A 17,231-nucleotide genomic window follows, 5' to 3' on the forward strand; every position below is an offset into this window, starting at 1 on the left:
CCTCAATAAATAATTTACATATCAAGTTTCCCAAGAATAAGCATAATTTCCTTTTGTATGTACCCTTCCTATATGCAGGGTACATATTTTACTGTATTTATTTTTATCTCCTTTGACGCTTCTTAAGTAATTGTTCTTAAAATGGAGAAAATAATTATAGATTCCGTAGAAGATCAGTAAAGCCCACACTGTTTCTCATTCATGCACTATGCATACCTACGGAATACAGAACATGAATCTTCTTTGGAAAATAGCACAGGGTGAAGGAGACCTGTGTGATTTGTTTCTCTTTCTCGGCTTCATGAAGAAAATGTTAGAAAAATCCTGGAGTTTAGTAATGTGAAAGGCATCTTATTTTACCTAGCAAAGTGGGTAACCCAAAGAGAAATTAACCTGCAAAGCCATTATTTCAATATTAACATAACAACTTCCTGAGTATCATTTTTTACAACTTTGGGAAGAATTTTCCATAACATTTAGCCGGTGCCATTTAATTCATAAGCAAAGATACTGTTCAAATTCAGGAGTAATAATTAAGGTTGAGGAGACTGCCTTTATCTTCTGCCAAAAAAAGCCTAACTCTTACCAAAGCTATTATCGGATAGAAACTGAAAAAGAGAAAGCTAGACAATTATAATGTTTCAGCAGGGTTAATAGTAAACCTTCATGGCATTTCTCTGCTCTAGCTGAAATGTTTCTGGGTCTCACCATGCTTTCAACACACAAGATAGCCCATAGAATGCTACAGACCCTGGTTATGAAAGACGCACATGTTATAAAAGATGCAGATGTCATCTATAGGTCTTTCACCTCCTGACCTGTCTGTTCAAGCACTGCTTGCCTCTGACATTAAAAAAAAAAAAAAAAAAAAAAAAAAAGGGAGGTGGGTGGGAAATAAACCAATACCTAAATGGTAGCTGGAATGGAGATCAATTAACTCAATTGAGGTCCAGTATTTTTAATAAATGCTGTGTCCATTAAGAACACAATGCAAAAATGCTCTGTTTAACCCCAGACAGCAGCCAAGTGCCACACAGCCACTTGCTTACCCCCAACCAGTAGGATTGGGGAAAGAATTAGGAGGGCAAAAGGTAGAAAACTTGTGGGTTGAGATAAAGACAATTTAATGGGTAAAGCAAAAGCTGCACTCACAAACAAATAAAAACAAGGAATTAATTCACTGCTTCCCAAGGGCAGGCAGCTGTTCAGCCATCTCCAGGAAAGCAGGGCTTGATCACATGTAGCATTTATTTGGAAAGAAAACACCATCACTCAAAATGTTCCTCCCTCTTCCTTCTGCTCCCCACTTTATATACTGAGCATGATGTCTTATGGTCTGGAATATCCCTTTGGTCAGTTGGGGTCACCTGTCCCAGCTGTGTCTCCTCCCAACATCTCATGCCTCCTTACCAGTGTGGCAGCACAAAAAGCAGAAGAGGCCTTGACTTTGTGCTAGCCTCCCTCTGCAATAACAAAAAAACCTCTGTATTATCAACCCTGTGTTCAGCACAAATCCAGAATATAGTCCCATACCAACCATTGGGAAGAAAATTAACTCTACCCCATCCTAAACCAGCACAAAAGGCATAATTGAGGAAATATGGTCACAGTGGAGACTGACGGTTCCTTTCTAAAATCTGTTTTAGAAAGTGTTAATGAAGCACCCACTGGAAGACTGCTTCTCAATGCACCAGAACCCACCCATGGCAGTTAAGCTGAAGCCCAGCTGGTTTGAAAGGGAAAGGACCTCCAGTAGAGCACACTCAGCATACAGTAATTCCTGTTATCCTGGCTGAATGCTGCGTGAACGTGATCATCTTCAGGGCCTGTTGCATTTGCAACTAGAAAGGGACAAAATCAAAAGATAAAGGGATGTTGGAGGGAATTTGTAAGCAGCTGGTTTGCTGGCGTATCTTAGATGCAGTCAACTTGACATCACTGTATTAATTTGAATGTAAATAGAAAAATACTGCATATCTAGACTGCAGGGATAAATGTCTATAAAGAAGACTCAGAAAAACAACAAGCTATTTAATAGAGTTTTCTGGAAATCATTATGAAAGGTGAGTCTTGTGAGAAGGATTCAGAAATGTTTCTATTCACTGTGAAATGTTTCCTGGTACAGATAAAAAACATTTTAAAAGCACTTCCGTGTCTGTTCACTAAAACAATGATGCACTTGCAACTTAATTTGAGATTTAACTATTAAAGCAAATCATCAGCATTTTGCTGCATGAGGTTGATACTACATACTTATATCTAAAAGCATCACTTTGAAAAGACATTTGTATCTCCTAAATCTTCCCTAAGTCAGCAATCCTTTCCACCAAATAAAGCATGTGTCTCAATGTAGGATTCAGGTTTGTATTTTCAGTAACAGTAATTTTGATGAAACTGTTTGCTTAGCAGATACTGAATGACCAAAGTAGTGATTTTTACACAGCAAATACAATTTTTAAAGTCATTATCATTTACATGGTTTCCCTCCCTTCCTCTTCAGTGCCAGATTAGGTAGGTTTGTAGTCACCATCTCCTGCATAGTCTTCAGATAAATTCAGATGGTAATTATTTTATTTCTGTACTGCCAATTCCAATGACAAATTATGCTGACCAAAATAGAATTTTTCCTGTGATAATGTTAATTAAAAGATGAATTGTGAATGAGGTGAACAATGACACCCAGTACTTGGTGAATTGATAAGACATAGTTCACTAAGCAAGACATTATTCAGAACAAAAGAGCACACAGTAATCTGCAAACACAGGTTATTTTAGGAATTTGGTTCTGAATTAGACTATTAAAAATACTATCTGACAAACTGTAGGTGATTCTTTGTTCCTCTGAGGCTCTAGCGCTATAATATCAGCCCTTTTAGCAATAAATCCAAATAAGCTTTTTCTTTTCCCTGCTCTGTCTTTGCATGAACTTGGATTATAGGTGTATAATATTCTAAACATGATGTCGAGGAAAATTATTTTTAAAAAGACACTGAAAGCAGAGCATATTGCATAATAACACTGAACATAGGAGGCATAATGAAAGCATAAAGATACTGTGGCCATGTTCCCGTCTGGTGAATGCTCTCTGCAAGTCTAGCAAAGACAGTTACATAACTGATTTTTATTGCATTAGGCAACAGCAATATTGCTAAGCAAACCAATGTGCAGAATTAGAAAGCTTCTTCCACAGTGGAAATGAAGAAAAAAGAGGGAGGAAGGGCTCTCACTTACATCCAGTAAGAAGGCAGGGCAAGAGGATGTGCATCTTCATTAGTGGATCATGTCAGGGGGACAACATGATTTATTCTCATCACGCAGTGCCTTAGAAAAAATACAGTGCCAACTCAGTCCATAATTTCACTGCTTTCTGCAGCGTAACGTGCCAACAGTCTAGAGCTCAAGCTGGTAAGTTAGAGCACCAGCCTCTAAAAGACATTTAACTGGAGCTAAGATAATAGTCTCTAATGAGTTGCACAGGGGGAAAAATTAACAAGGGAGCAAAAGAAAAAAAAAAACTACACATGCAAAAATGTGCCTGATCTCATCTGTTTTCACTGTAAATTCAGAACACTGCTACTGTGTATTTAGACATAGCAGTTAATACAGGCTGGGGGATAAACAGATTAAGAGCAGTCCTGCCCAGAACTTGGGGGTGCTGGTGGATGAAAAGCTGGACATGACCCAGCCATGTGCACTGGCAGCCCAGAAAGCCAAACGTGTCCTGGGCTGCACCCAAAGGAGTCTGGGCAGTAGGCAAAGGAAAGGGATTCTGCCTCTCTGCTCCCTCTGGTGAGACCCTCCTGCAGTGCTGTGTCCAGCTCTGGGGTCCTCAGCACAGGAGGGACATGGACCTGCTGGAGGGAGTCCAGAGGAGGCAACCAAGATGAGTAGAGGGATGGAACACCCGTCCTGTGAGAAAATGCTGAGAGAATTGGGATTGTTCAGCCTGGAGAAGAAAAGGCTTCACAGTGCTCTAATTTTGGCCTTTCAGTACCTGAAAGGATCCTACAAGAACAATGGAGAGGGACTTTTCACAAGAGTGTGTTGTGACAGGACAAGGGGGAATGGCTTCAAACTAAAGAGAGTACATTTAGATTAGATACTGGGGAGAAATTCTTTATTGAGAGGGTAGTGAGGCACTGGAACGGGTTGCCCAGAGAAGCTGTGGATGCCCCATCTCTGGAAGTGTTTAAGGCCAGTCTTGATGGAGCTCTGAATAGCCTGCTCTAGTGGAAGGTGTCCCTGCTGACAGCAGGGGTTTCAGACTAGATGATTTTCAAAGTGACTTCTAAACTGAACGGTTCTATGATTTTAGGACACAAAGTGGTCTGTGGCTGGTACCAAAAAAGTCTATGTTTGTGGTGCAGGAGTGGTCAGTTTTCACACCCAGGAATGTGCAAGGACCGCTTGAAATTTGTTCCGTAGATAACGCCCTTCCCCTGCATTTATTGATGCCAATGAACATACAGGCTTATGTTGCAGCTTTCTCCTCCGCAGGACTTTCTTTCACCTGGTCGACTATTTTTCAAGTATGAACAAACTTAAACATTCTTGAGACTTCTGGCACTTGTCTTTGCATGGCAAACCAAGTGGCAGGAAGGGGGTAATACAGAGGGGCAGTCAGCCGTATGAAGCGTATGAAGTGCAACTGTTGATGCTGTGTTGCCGTAGGACCAGCCCTTTAGAGCCCTTGCACTAAGAGCAGTCACGGTATTTAGCACCTATTACAGCGCAAGTAAGTGCACTGTCAGAGCTCGGGGCGTCAAAGCTGCTCCAGCGGCTGTAGCATACGGTGAGGTCGGCAGGCTGAGCAGTCCACCCGAGCCATGGCCGCTGCGGTGGCTCCCACCGAGCCTGCGGGAGAGGCGAGGGCAGAGCGCGGCTCTCCCGCTGTCCCGCTGTCCCCGCTCCCCGCCAGGTGCCGGCAGGCGGCGCGGGCACGGCGGAGCAGCAGCGCCCCGCTCCCGCCGCTCCCAGCCCGCGCTCCCGGCTCCCGGCTCCCGGCTCCCGCCCGCTCCAGCCTCCAGCCGGAAGGGTGTGGGTGGGTGCTGGGCTGGAGCGGCCGTGCGAGTTCACTTCCCTCCCCCACCCCCCTCAAATCAAGCTTTAACTGCTTACAGGCTGATAATTCGGGAAAGTCAAGGCATTTTTGGAATGAGACAGATGTTAGAAGGAAAGAAGTGTGCTGTGCAGTGGCTGGAGGCCATGGATAGGGCTTGGGTGGTAGGAGAAGCAGACAGGGAGGAAGCTGAATTGGCCAAGGAGTTGCCTGCAGAGATGGATGGCAGAATGAGCGCTGCAGTTATCCTTTGGGAGAAGAAACTGGAGCAACCTTCTGTAGCAAGGTCCCTGCCTCAGCACTGCAGTGGAGCAGTGTCGGGAGCAGCTGGGCACCCGATGGTGACACTCGGTGACAGTGCTTGTTCTTGGATGATGGAGACCAGAACTGATACTGAACCGCTGAAGAAAGAGCTCTTGACTCCGTCTGAAGCCACATTTATGTGCAGTTATGCAAGGGATGCACAAAGGAAATGGGAACATACAGCTCACAAGGAAAAGCAGGGTGGAAGAAAGATTTATCTGGGAATATGAAAATGCTTTGAACAAGTGAACTAACTCTTCTTCTCCCCTTCATTCACACAACGGAGCAATTTTAAATTAGAACAGGTTGTAACAGATTTAATTTAGATCACCATGGTGCCTAGTATAATGCTACAGCATATTCTAGTTTATCTTCTTCCCCGATTTTAAAGGGCTAAACAGTTTTTAAATTGTGAATTTGTTATAGAATGTATGGCTGCTAGGCAGTCCTAACCAATTAGAAATTTTTTACTGCACCATGATTAATTTTGCTAGATAAAACTACTGAAATACAACTGAAGGTAGAAATAAAAAGCATTTAAGTGCTCCACAGCCATGATTTACTCTTCAGAGATGCATTTAACGCTGTCTCCGGCAGAACAGCTTCATCCATTTTCCAAACATTCATTTGTTTATTTCAAGATTAGTCTCAGTTATAAACAGACATTAAATCACCTCCAGGCCCTAATACATTGTAATGAAGTATTGTAAACCATGTAGTATGTTGGTTTAAACAATGTAATCAGAAAGCAACAAAACCATTTTCTCCTGGTTCTTGCTGGCTCCCTGACTTCTGTCTGTTCAAAGAAAAGTTCTTTTTAGTCTATAAATGTCAAGGTCACTCAGAGGTCAAGTTTGTGCTTTTGAGCTGTGGTTCCTTTCAGGTTATTGGCTTTGTTTTATTACTGAAAGGAACCATCCATTTTGGCATATAGAGCAAAGAAGTCATGTAATCCTATTAAATACAAAACCAACATGTACAAATAATGGTGAGGGTTTGACAATTGCACAAAAGCCCCCTTTTTCTGCCCATGGTTAAGCCTGCACTGAGTAATTAATGGTCCTTCCACGAGCCTGTCTACAGTGGGAAAACTGCCTAACTAGTTTTCAAAACACTTGCTCACAAACTGGCCAAGAGCCCCTTTTGAGGGAGCTGGCATCCTTCTACTGTGATGCTTAGGAATGGGAGAGGGACAGAAGCACCTACCTGTCACTTTCCATCTCAGGGCAGAACATGGCATAGAAGAAGACAGGCACAGTCCTCGGCAGAGGATCCTTGGAAACAGAGAGAATTAATTAACAAAGAAGGAGGAAAGCATCTTTAGAGTACTTTAAGTTATTAGAAAATAAACTTGCTTTGTTGGCAGGAGAGTGAAGTCTAAAGTGGAGGTTACAGCATGCAAGTTGAGATGTAAGTGGATCATTATGTACTGGGCACAAAAACTAAGACATAAAAAATTAACAACAAATAGCTCACTAATTTCTCTATGAAGAATGTTAATGCATAGTGCAAGGTCAGTAGAAGACAACACTAGGAAGAGGAAATAAGGTATAACCAGAGTTTAAAATGGAGCAAAGAAAGCATATAATGATTTAACTAAAACTGTCCTCAAAGTGGTATCTACATAGAGGTAACCAAGGGAAAATGCTGAGGATTTTCCTGGTCAGTTAGTTAGGATCAGATGTGAATGATGGGCTTGCCATGCTGTCTTTTCTGCTCGTCACTTCTCTGAGGACAGCCAGCTACAGTATGGGAAAACAACTGAAGGTTGTTTCATAAACAACATTCATAACACTATTTTCACATCCCTCAGACAAGCATATAGGTTATCACAACTTTAGAATCTCTGCTGGTAAGACAAAGCATTACCATCCTAGAGTGTATGCAAACAAAAGAACTGACTGGATCTATTACTAATAAAGAGAGATGAGCCAATTGGGAGTTTAGATAGCAATTACAGGCAAGATGAAAAGCTGCATGAAAGGTAGGCAGAAGGTGCAGAAACAAACCCCAAGACATAAAATTGAATATAACAAGTACTACAGAAGTGGAAATGGGAAACTGAGGAATCTGTATAACCCGTATTGTGAAACAAGACATACAAAAGGCCAGACAATAAAAGTTTCTGGCCTATCATATTGCAAACACAGATAGACAATAAAGATGCTTGAAGTTTAAGTGTGGAACAGGTCCAAGATCTTCAGATAGTCTTCTGATAGGAAGGGAAAAACACTGGCACACCACCAGGGAAGGACCTCCATGCAGGACTGCTCCTTAAATACAGACTCAAGAGGTTTTTGGCAGACACTTCAGTGAGAACAGCCTCTAATGGCACAGTCTTAAAACATGTCTGGAAGAAGTCTCTCTCAACCCTGGGTCTCCTTCTTGTGTTGAGCTTAGTTTAAGAAGGCCACAAGTATATTCAGTATGAGTAATTAGGGCTGAATTTAATTTTTTGCCCTCCTTTCTTCCCAGTGCATCACTCAAGTAGTGCATGAAAAGTGAAATACACCCACAACTCCTCATCTGGGGATTTCCTCAACTGATAGACAATCAGAGTATAATTAGCTCCTTTGCCCCTGTCTGGGGTGCAGAGGAATTATCAGTGCCTCAATCTTCAGCTCTTGCTAGCTGCTAGATTAGTCAACTGGCATGGGACTCAAAAATCCATGGAGCTGTACTTGTCCTCCCAAGGGGGTTTAGAGGACGTGTTGGCATGATAAGAGGACACATAAGCTGTAAAATATATACCCAGAGAAACACAAATATATGCCTTAGAATTGTTGTTAGAATTGTTGTTGTTAGAATTTCTGAATAAAGTGAAATGGATTCTGCAGACCAACACATCAACTAAAGCAAATGTTAATCTGAGAAACCTCTTTTCTTTCCCCATTTCTTCAAGCTTTTCTCGCAAGCTGGCAATGTTGTAGGTACTGCAGACTTAAAAGATGAGCCTCATAATCCCTAGGTTATCCAGTCATTATTGGTGGGTTCCCAGGGAGCTCTCAGATGTGGGAGGACCAGCTTGTACTACCCACAGCTAGAAGAAAACTTTGGAGACTTTTATAGGAAAATTCCACCCTTTAGTGACCCAAAAGGAGGTCTCTTCTTTTTCACCTCTGAAAAAAATCTCATGTTTAATTTGCACCATTACCTCTTTTCTCAGCAGAACAGACCCAAAAGTCTGAGAACTTTAGTCTCACAGACCTAACCTTGCATCAGGAGCACTACAGGAGATTGTTTTGGAGATCCTTTGTTTAATTTCCCAACTTCCATACTAATTTAGAGATCCACGGGCCATTTGAATGTGATGGAGATAATTTCCTTTTCTCTGGAAGCAAAACTGATCCATCAAAAAGACTTCATGTGTTTACATATGTCTGGATTTGTCATCTGCTGCCCTTCACCTGCTGCAGGCAAAACTCTTTCAACTATAGAGCAAAGTGGTTTTCCTCTACTATTAATTTTGTTAACCTGTTTTATAGGGGTTCCTTGCAGATCCCCGTCTCACTGCAGCTGTACAGTAACTTCACTGCATTTTCTGCTTTCTGTTTTTCAGTGCAGCTCCCACCTCCTCAAGTGTTTTGGGGTCACCAAACAAAACCAGTAGCACAGAAATGTAAAGGAGCTTGTCTTCTACTGTGAGTGCATTCCCATCACTGTAAAACTGGGAAAAAAATACAGCTTATTTCTATCTGATGATGTAAAGTGCCCTACATCACTATAAGCAGAAACACTGTATATATATTGGATATACAGTGTGAGTCTAGCCATGTGAGTTAATAGCATTTTTAAATCTTGACAGCTGTATCCCTATAGTTTAAATGCATGTCTGCCTGCTATCACATATGAAAGAAACAAATAAGTAAGACACAGTGAGACCTTGAAGTAACTGGTATATGTGACTATAAAAGACTTGTATAAAAATTCAGGTTACAGTTCTGAATGGGAAAGTTCAGAGCAAAAGATGTGGATAGCTGTTTTAAACTCCTTCAGTAAAATCTACACAGGGTACCTTCAATTTTGAATTAAATCAGCAAAATAGTTTTCTTCTGTGCTGAGGAATATAAAATAGAAAACAGAAATGACTGAAAGTGGGGTGATGGGATAGTTCTGATTAGAGGTTAGTGTCTGTGCTCTTCTACACAATATGCAGTGTGCTATTGCCAATATTGCATCTGCTTCCAACAGACAAAATTCTGAAAAAAGGAACAAAACTTTAATCTTGATCTCAGTTGCCAGTGTGGACTTAGACACATTGCATGTTGCAATAGAGAACTGCAGTGACTTAATCATATCTGTATTTAGATATTATCCTTCTGTTACAGAAAGTTAGTTAGATTAACTGTAACTTGAAGTTAATATGCATGCCAGGATTCCTTCTACTCTCATCATACATCTTTTCTATAACCTTTTATCTTTAGAAAATTTTTGATTGTAATCAGCTTAATTTTTCCTTATGTACTCAAAAGTAGGATTTCACATTAGAAGTTAATACAGCCCTCTGTAGCAAGCCATCATAAAGCTTCTTTTTTATATCATTTTTACCACATAACAGATTTTTAAAGCCAATACAAAACAATTCAGAAACATTGGTGGGGGCATTTAACAAAAGCAGTAGGAGAAAGTACCTTAAATCTGTCATTTCACTGGATATCACTGGATTTCAAGTTGATGGCGCCTCTGTAAAGGCAGTTTTCATTAAACAGTGTAATTGAATTGAATCTTTGTCTGCAAACAGGACTAGATATCTTCTTCCAACAGTACAACAGCAGCAGATTTAGAGTAAGGTGTGCTTCTCCATAGAGCAGTTTTCAGCTGTTACCACTGGGAGTGCATACAATGCCAGTGCATACAATAGCTTCTTCAGCCAAAGCTCTGAACATTTCAAATTGGGCATAAGATTTACTTGAACAATACTGGTCAGTCTTCATGACATAACAAGGTGCAGAGATCTAGGAGAATTTTTTTCATACTTTACCTCTGCAGCTACATTCCTGGATGACACTGAACCACCTCTGTTCCCTACATTAACCATCTGTAAAATGGAGACAGTATTACTGGCCCTGACTGCATTCCCAACTCAGATCCACAGTCAATGGTTTCCAAGTGCAGAATAGCTCAAACCACACCATCAACTTAAAATCTGGAAATTATTAAAAAAATTCACTCATGTTAGTTTTATGAAGATACATCAGTTTTATATATTTATGCATTCATAATTTACAAATGCATGTAATATAATTTATGCAATGTGTATATATTAAACAAATTTGTAAATTTACAAATACATATGTCAGTGTATTGTATAAAAATAAAACATTTCCCCTTTTCTGGCATGTGAAAAAGCCACACAAACTGGAGCATTGCTCACTAGGACAAGATCCTGCAAGATGGCCCATGTCACTGTGTCTCTTGTGTGCATATGCACATGCCCACAGATTGTTCCGGACAGCATGATGGTATATGCAACTCTTCCAAGAGGAATAGGAACTGCCACACACCAAATGAAGCAGGAATGTCTCTAGCACCTTTTCCTCTCTGAAGCAAGAATGTCTCTAGCACCTTTTCCTCTCTAGGGCTCACATACAGTTGCAAAACACTAACAGCGTTACTGAAAAAAAAGTCTTTAAGTTATCATTATTTCTCACTTGCCTATCTTTACCAAAATATTTCTAAACACTTTACATGGTTTAATTTGCTTCAGGGCATCCCTATGAAGGGGCATTGTATCTCCCATGTGCCCTACAGTAGGGAGAAGCAGAAAGGTCAAAGCCATGTCCCAGGAAGAGCTGCCAGGAGGGTCCCTCATCCAGCAGCACCACAAGAATGGGCTAGAGCCCCAGGGGCTCAGCTGCTACTGCAGGCTGAGCTGAAGGAGCACCTCAGTGACTAAGAGATGGGCAGCTCTCAGCTTGCTAAAATGTTCCTGAGGTTGAAGTTGAGAGAAAACTAGTGCTTGTGGATTTCCAGAGCTGACTGCAGTGCAAACAGCTGTGCAGGTTCAGTTTTCCTTTTGTTTTTGTGCACTACCTGGACTGACCTTCTTAGAGAGCATCTTATCTGTCAGATGAGGTAGCAGCTGTGGCTTTGAGACAATTAGAGGCAATTTAAAGTGGTGTGGCTGCAAATCCCATTTTTGAGCACACAGTCCTGCCTCCTTTTCTGTTGCTTGTCTGGCAGACTCAGTAAAGTTATCTATGGGCAAAATGATAGGGAATTTCTGCCAGCACTGGGAGGTGCTCTGGCTCACCAGGGAAGCAGTGTCAGTATTGGGTACAAAAACAAGGCAAACCCATGTAGCTGGAGACAGTAACCTCCATAGCAGATAGCAGGACCATAGCCATCACAATTCACTTTTGTTTTAGCCTTCATGGAAAGATTCATAGCATCATCCAGGTGTAAGAAACTCTTAAAATCATCGAGTCCAATCATTAACCTAATACTACAAAATCCACAACTCTCCCTTAGCACCACATCTTGTGTATCTTTTAAATCCCTCCAGGGATAGTAACTTCACCACTTCCCTGGGCAGCCGGTTCCACTGCTTGACTACACTTTCCATAAAGGAATTTTTTCCTAATACTCATTCTAAACCTCTTTTAGTGCAACTTGAGGCCAATTCCTCTAGATCCATTGCTTGTTAATTGAGTGAAGACTAACCCCCACCCTGCCACAGCCTCTTTCCTGGTAGTTGTGGGCAGCAGTGAGGTCTCCCTTGAGACTCCTTTTCTCCAGGCTAAATAACTCCAGTTCCCTCAGTCACTCCTCATAAGACTTGTGCTCCAGACCCTTCATCAGCTCTCTGGATAAGCTCCAGCACCTCAATTTTTTTCTTGTAGTGAGGGGCCCTGTGAGCAGGGCTTTGACCAGCAGTCTGAATGAGAGCAGCATGCTTTCATCCTCTCCCCTCCTTGGCACATTTCCTGCACCATTCCTTATGCTCTGCAATCAGCAAACCAATCTGGCTGAAAGAAAAAAAATAAAATTAAAAAGTCTTACTTCCAGAATTAGTTTTCAAATGGCAGCAGCATGATCTGAGATCATATTAGGCTGCCAGTGAAATCTGTGACTTCAGCTCATATCTGGAATCAGAGCAGCCACTTCACTGGCAAGAGGCAACTTGGACCAGCAAGGCTGGGATGCTGCTCTTCTGACACAGGCCTGCTCCTCACCTGGGTGGTGGAAGCAGACAAAGGGAAGTACGTGGTAGTTTGCAGTAGCTGGGGTCCTGACGCACTTCTACTAAAAATTATTCAGCTCCATTTCAACCCTTGGCCATTTTTTCTAACTTGCAATGGATGCAGTCAGAAGTGACACTGAAGAGGGCAAGCTGTTTTTTCCTGGAAGCTCTCCATATCCTGAGCTTCCAGGCAACAGGACCTAAGAGGTAGAAACACCACACCCCAAGTTACATGAAGGCAAGAGCACCAAGAGAGTGTTGTTAACATTACCTTGAAACAGAGCAGAGATACTGTTTCTTGAACAAAGGGACAACGTGGAATTAGCATTTGTTTTCTGAGCAAGCCCATTGCCAATAATAATGTATTTTTTTGTGTGTGTTTGGGTTATGGGGAGCTGTGGCTACTTCCCTTTTGATGCACAGGGAATGTGGCCACAGAAAACGTTTGGCTTTTTAGAACTATTCTACCAGTGTCACTCCTGTAGTAAGTCTTACACATCTAAAAGGAAAGAGACAAGTGACTGACCTAATCCAAGCGATTCACATGATACTAAACTGATTTAGAAGGGAAAAAACCAGCAACTTCACGCTGGAAAACCCACAAATTGAAAAGAAAAATCAAGGTCAAGCATTTAACCACGGGGTGGATCAGTAATTACACCAAAACAACAGCTACCAAAGGGCAGATCTGTCATCTCTTGAAATTTCCATAACAGCTTTTATTTTTTCTGAAAATAAGGCCATAATCTCAATTACAAATATAAAGGCCACATTATGTACAATCTCAGGTCCTGAAATTGAACTTGCTTTTAAACCTAAATTCATCCTTACACTTTATAGCTCAAAAGATCCCCCTTGAAACAAATCTAAGCCTGTCATTAGTCTTGTTCAATGAACTCAGATAACTATGGTCTGATCATTTTTCTGGGGGAGGGGGTCTAACATCTAACAATTCATAATTCAACCTGGAAACAGGCATCTAAAACCAAGAAACTGGATGAACATCCGTATTTTGGCTGCTGGAACTTTGACCAGTAGATACTTGCATAAATGTGGGGGTTTTTTTTAAGGTGTTTTAAGTGGTTTTATTTTAATGACTCTAGTTGAACAAAGGTATGCTCCCTGCTACCACAGCCATAGTATGTCTTTTTCAGCATTGTCTTTCTTGGAAAGCCTACAAATGCAAGGCAAAGCATTCTTAAAAAAAAAAAAAAAAAAAAAAAAAAAAAAAAGAAGGTGTTGGGGAAAATAATGACACAGCAATTCTGTGCAGAAAGGAATGAACCAGGAGGATGATCAGAGACCTCTGTCAATTCTAAATTTCTGTAATGCTTTCATTTCTGAAACAGCCCAGCTTAGGAAAAAAGAATTAAAACGCATTAATTGCTAACAAGGCTCTGACAGAGCAGTGGCTGTTCCTGTAAGACATTACTTTTGTGCTGTTTGTGAGCGCTGGCAGGTTTCAGAGGCAGCTGAGCCGCTCTGCCGACTTGCTGCAGGGCTGCCCCGGCCCTCGCTGCCCCACGGCCCCCAGCTGCCCCTGTGCTGAGCTCCCAGGAGCTCACCAAAATGGCAGGAACGTCGCCAGAGAGGGAACAGTGCTGTGGCTGGGCGGGCTGAAGCGGCTCGGCGGGCAGGGAAGAGAGGGCAAGGTCTCCCTCTTCTGACAGCAGCGGCGGGACCTCACCCCAGCCTGGGAGCTCCCAGCGCACCAACTCGCCAGGTATCCTGCCAAATCCAGCACGGCAAGCTCACAGAACTGTCCTGAGGCCGAACACTGCAAATCGCAGTCTGCCTTTTTTTATTCAGAAGTGGGAAGCTTGACACTCAACTCCTTAAAAGATTAGAAGAAGGATCAGGAAAACTGAGAACACAAATGAAGGTTTTGTGCTTTTGATGGAGACCAACTCATAACTGGCAGGATAAACACAAAGAATGCAGTCTGGCTGTAGCCAGCCCACACAATTTTATGGAAATGTTGTCCAGAGCTAAGAGTTTTGTGTAGCTAAATTTATGGCAGAGTAAGATGGGTCCAATTTACAGCATGTCAGAAGGCTGCCTGATAATCACAGAATATTCTGGGTTGGAAGGGACCCACAAGGATCATCAAGTCCAAATTAAGTGAATGGCCCATGCTGGAGGCAAACACACAATCTTGGCCTTACTAGCACCATGCTCTAACAAACTGAGCTAATGATTCTTTGTTCAAATATAAATATAAACTAGGCATTTACTTCTATTTTGAGTTATAGCACAAACCCTTGAATTTTAGGTAAACCAAGTAACACCTAGCTGATTCAACAGAGATTTGCTTGTATTGATTAACTGGACAAGTAGAGATGCTGAGACAAATCTAGAAAGACTGTTAAATTCCATTGCTTATTTTCAGAGGTCATTTTGGAAATCACAAGTAATATGGGCTATTCCGGGTTTCAGACTAGACACAAAAAACAAACAGAGGCAAAGCACATGTCGAGTTGTGGTTTTAATTCTATTTTCATCATAGTTTAATTCTATTTTCATCATAGTTTATATGACTTAGGATTCTAGCAAGCAAACAAGCCAACCATTGAATCCAAAACTCAGCATAGATTTTGCATAGCTCAGCACAGAGAACTTACAATATCTAAATGGTATTCTTCAGTTAAGTAATAATAAAATTAGAAAAGCAGTAGCTAGCTAAGAAAAGAACAAGCCTTTCTCACATTTGTGTATAGTTCAAAGAAATTTAATAGCCAAGAGGTGACAGCATACTTCTTCACTCTTGCTCTAATCTACACTGGGAATCAAAACAATCTCATAAAAGGTTAAATTATTAAGAACAGTGGCCCGATGGAAGTGTCATGCAACCAGGAAACCAGGATGACCATAAAAAGAAAATGAGGCTGCTGGTAACCATTATAATGTAAGGCTGAATCACAAATGCTAACACCAAAGACCTTTTTCTGTTCCAGTTATAACCCTTGAGAGTTGTGTCTGTTGGGGTTTTTTCCCTCTTTGAAGGCAGAAGTAGGCCTATAACCATCCCCGTTTCAGTTTCTCTCTTCCCAGCTCTGGTTTCTTAAGTCTGTCATTGTCTGTGAGCTCAAACAGAGCGCTGCATAAGCTGTATGCATCACATATCTGTCCCCAAGATGTAAAACCCTTCCCCGCGAGGGAACATTTTGGTGCAATCTAATGCAAATGCTGAGCCCAAGGGAAGAAGGACCGATGAGGTATTTCACCAAAATGTTTCTGTAGACTTAAAAAGAAATAATTTACGACGACCGGTGGCAAAGATCAGTGACCACAGGAGCGAGTTGCTCGCTGTATTAGAAAATTCACTTCTAAATTAACGCGGAGCGGAGGAGCCGCCTGGAGCCGGAGGCGGCCGCGGCAGGCGCAGCAGCCCTTCCCCGCTCAGGGCAGGAGAGCTCCCGGGTGAGAGACCGAGCGCGCCTTCACCGCGGCCACTTTCCCCTCCGGCGCCCCGCGGCTGGGGGAGCCGTCCCGCAGCCCCGGCCCCGGCACGGCTGCCCCGCTCCGGTTCCAGGGGAGCACCCCCCGCACCGCAGCCCCTCGGCGGCGGGACCCCTCGGCCCCGGGGCTGGCGCGCTGCCGGCCCCCGGCGCCGCCGCCCGGGCGGGAGCGGGAGCGGGAGCGGTGCCGGCCCCACCGCCCTGCGGCATGCGGCGGGATCCCGCGGCAGCCCCTCGCCCGCACCCCGCCGACCCGGCGGGAGCCGCTGACAGGTCGCCGCCAGTGGCCCCGGCACCTGCGCTGCGCTCACCGCCCTGAGAGGAGGGGCTGCCGGCCAGACCGCGGCGCGGCGGAGCGGGAGCGAGAGAGGGAGGGAGGCGGCGGCGGCGGCGCACGGCCGGCGGCGGGCGGGCCCCCGGGGGCGGCGGGCGCCCCTCGCCCCGCCGCGGGGCCGGGCGGCCGCGGCGCCACCGACACCTTACTTCCTGCTTCGCTACCCGGGGCCAGACCCATCGCGGCGGAGGGATCCCGCCGCCTCCCGCAGCCTCCTCCCCCTCCTGCTTCTGCTTTTCCCGGCTCCCTGCTGCAAGGAAATTATTTGACAGCGATTTGCTGACACCGTTTTTTTTTTTTTTTTTCTTTCTTTTTTTTTTTTTTTTTTTTTTTTTTTTTTTTCTTTCTTTCTTTTTGCATCACGGACTCGGCAGCGCGGCGGGCGGGGGAGGCCGTGCCGGAGGTAAGTGCCGGTGCCCGGAGCCTCCCCCGGCGCGGGCCCCCGCCCCGCTCCGCTCCATGTGCCGCCGCCGCCGGGGTGGGTGCCGGGCAGCGGGGCCGCGCCGCGCCGGGCCGGGGGAGCGCGTTTCCTGGCGGAGCGATATTTGTTTACAGGATGGGCGCCGTACTGTAAGTGAAGTAGGACCGAGCACGGGGCAGCTCCGTAATAAATTAATATCGCGATTTGCTCCCGCCTCGCCGACACCGCCACGAGCTCCGCGCCCGCCCCCCCTCCCCTCCTCCCTTCGCCCGCCTGCACTTGTTGCAGACTTCGCGCCAGGTAGGGGCAACGCTTCGCAAGTTTCGTTTTTGCAGGAGCCGGGGCTGCGCTGGGAGGAGAGGAGGAAAAAAAAAAAAAAAAAAAAAGAGGGGGTGGGGGAGGAGGCAGAAAAAAGTTTGCCGCTCGCAGATGACTTTCGGTCCGCAGCGCCGAGGCCCTGGCGGCTGCCGCCG

The 17,231-nt window shown here is 43.9% G+C and overlaps 1 protein-coding gene across 7 annotated transcripts in view; it reads left to right on the forward strand.

Annotated features, from left to right (window-relative positions):
* The first annotated feature begins 16,386 nt into the window (after positions 1-16,386).
* The window catches only part of TRERF1 (transcriptional regulating factor 1), a 95,454-nt gene continuing 94,609 nt past the window's right edge, over positions 16,387-17,231 (forward strand). For 3 of the 7 annotated variants that reach the window (XM_056487320.1, XM_056487325.1, XM_056487328.1), the window contains exon 1: positions 16,388-16,740. The gene's annotated coding sequence lies outside the window, so the exon portion shown is untranslated. The other 4 variants (XM_056487321.1, XM_056487327.1, XM_056487326.1 and 1 more) reach the window with 3 other exon arrangements.

The sequence above is a fragment of the Oenanthe melanoleuca genome, chromosome 3 (assembly GCF_029582105.1).
Source record: "Oenanthe melanoleuca isolate GR-GAL-2019-014 chromosome 3, OMel1.0, whole genome shotgun sequence".
In the NCBI taxonomy this organism is placed as follows: domain Eukaryota; kingdom Metazoa; phylum Chordata; class Aves; order Passeriformes; family Muscicapidae; genus Oenanthe; species Oenanthe melanoleuca.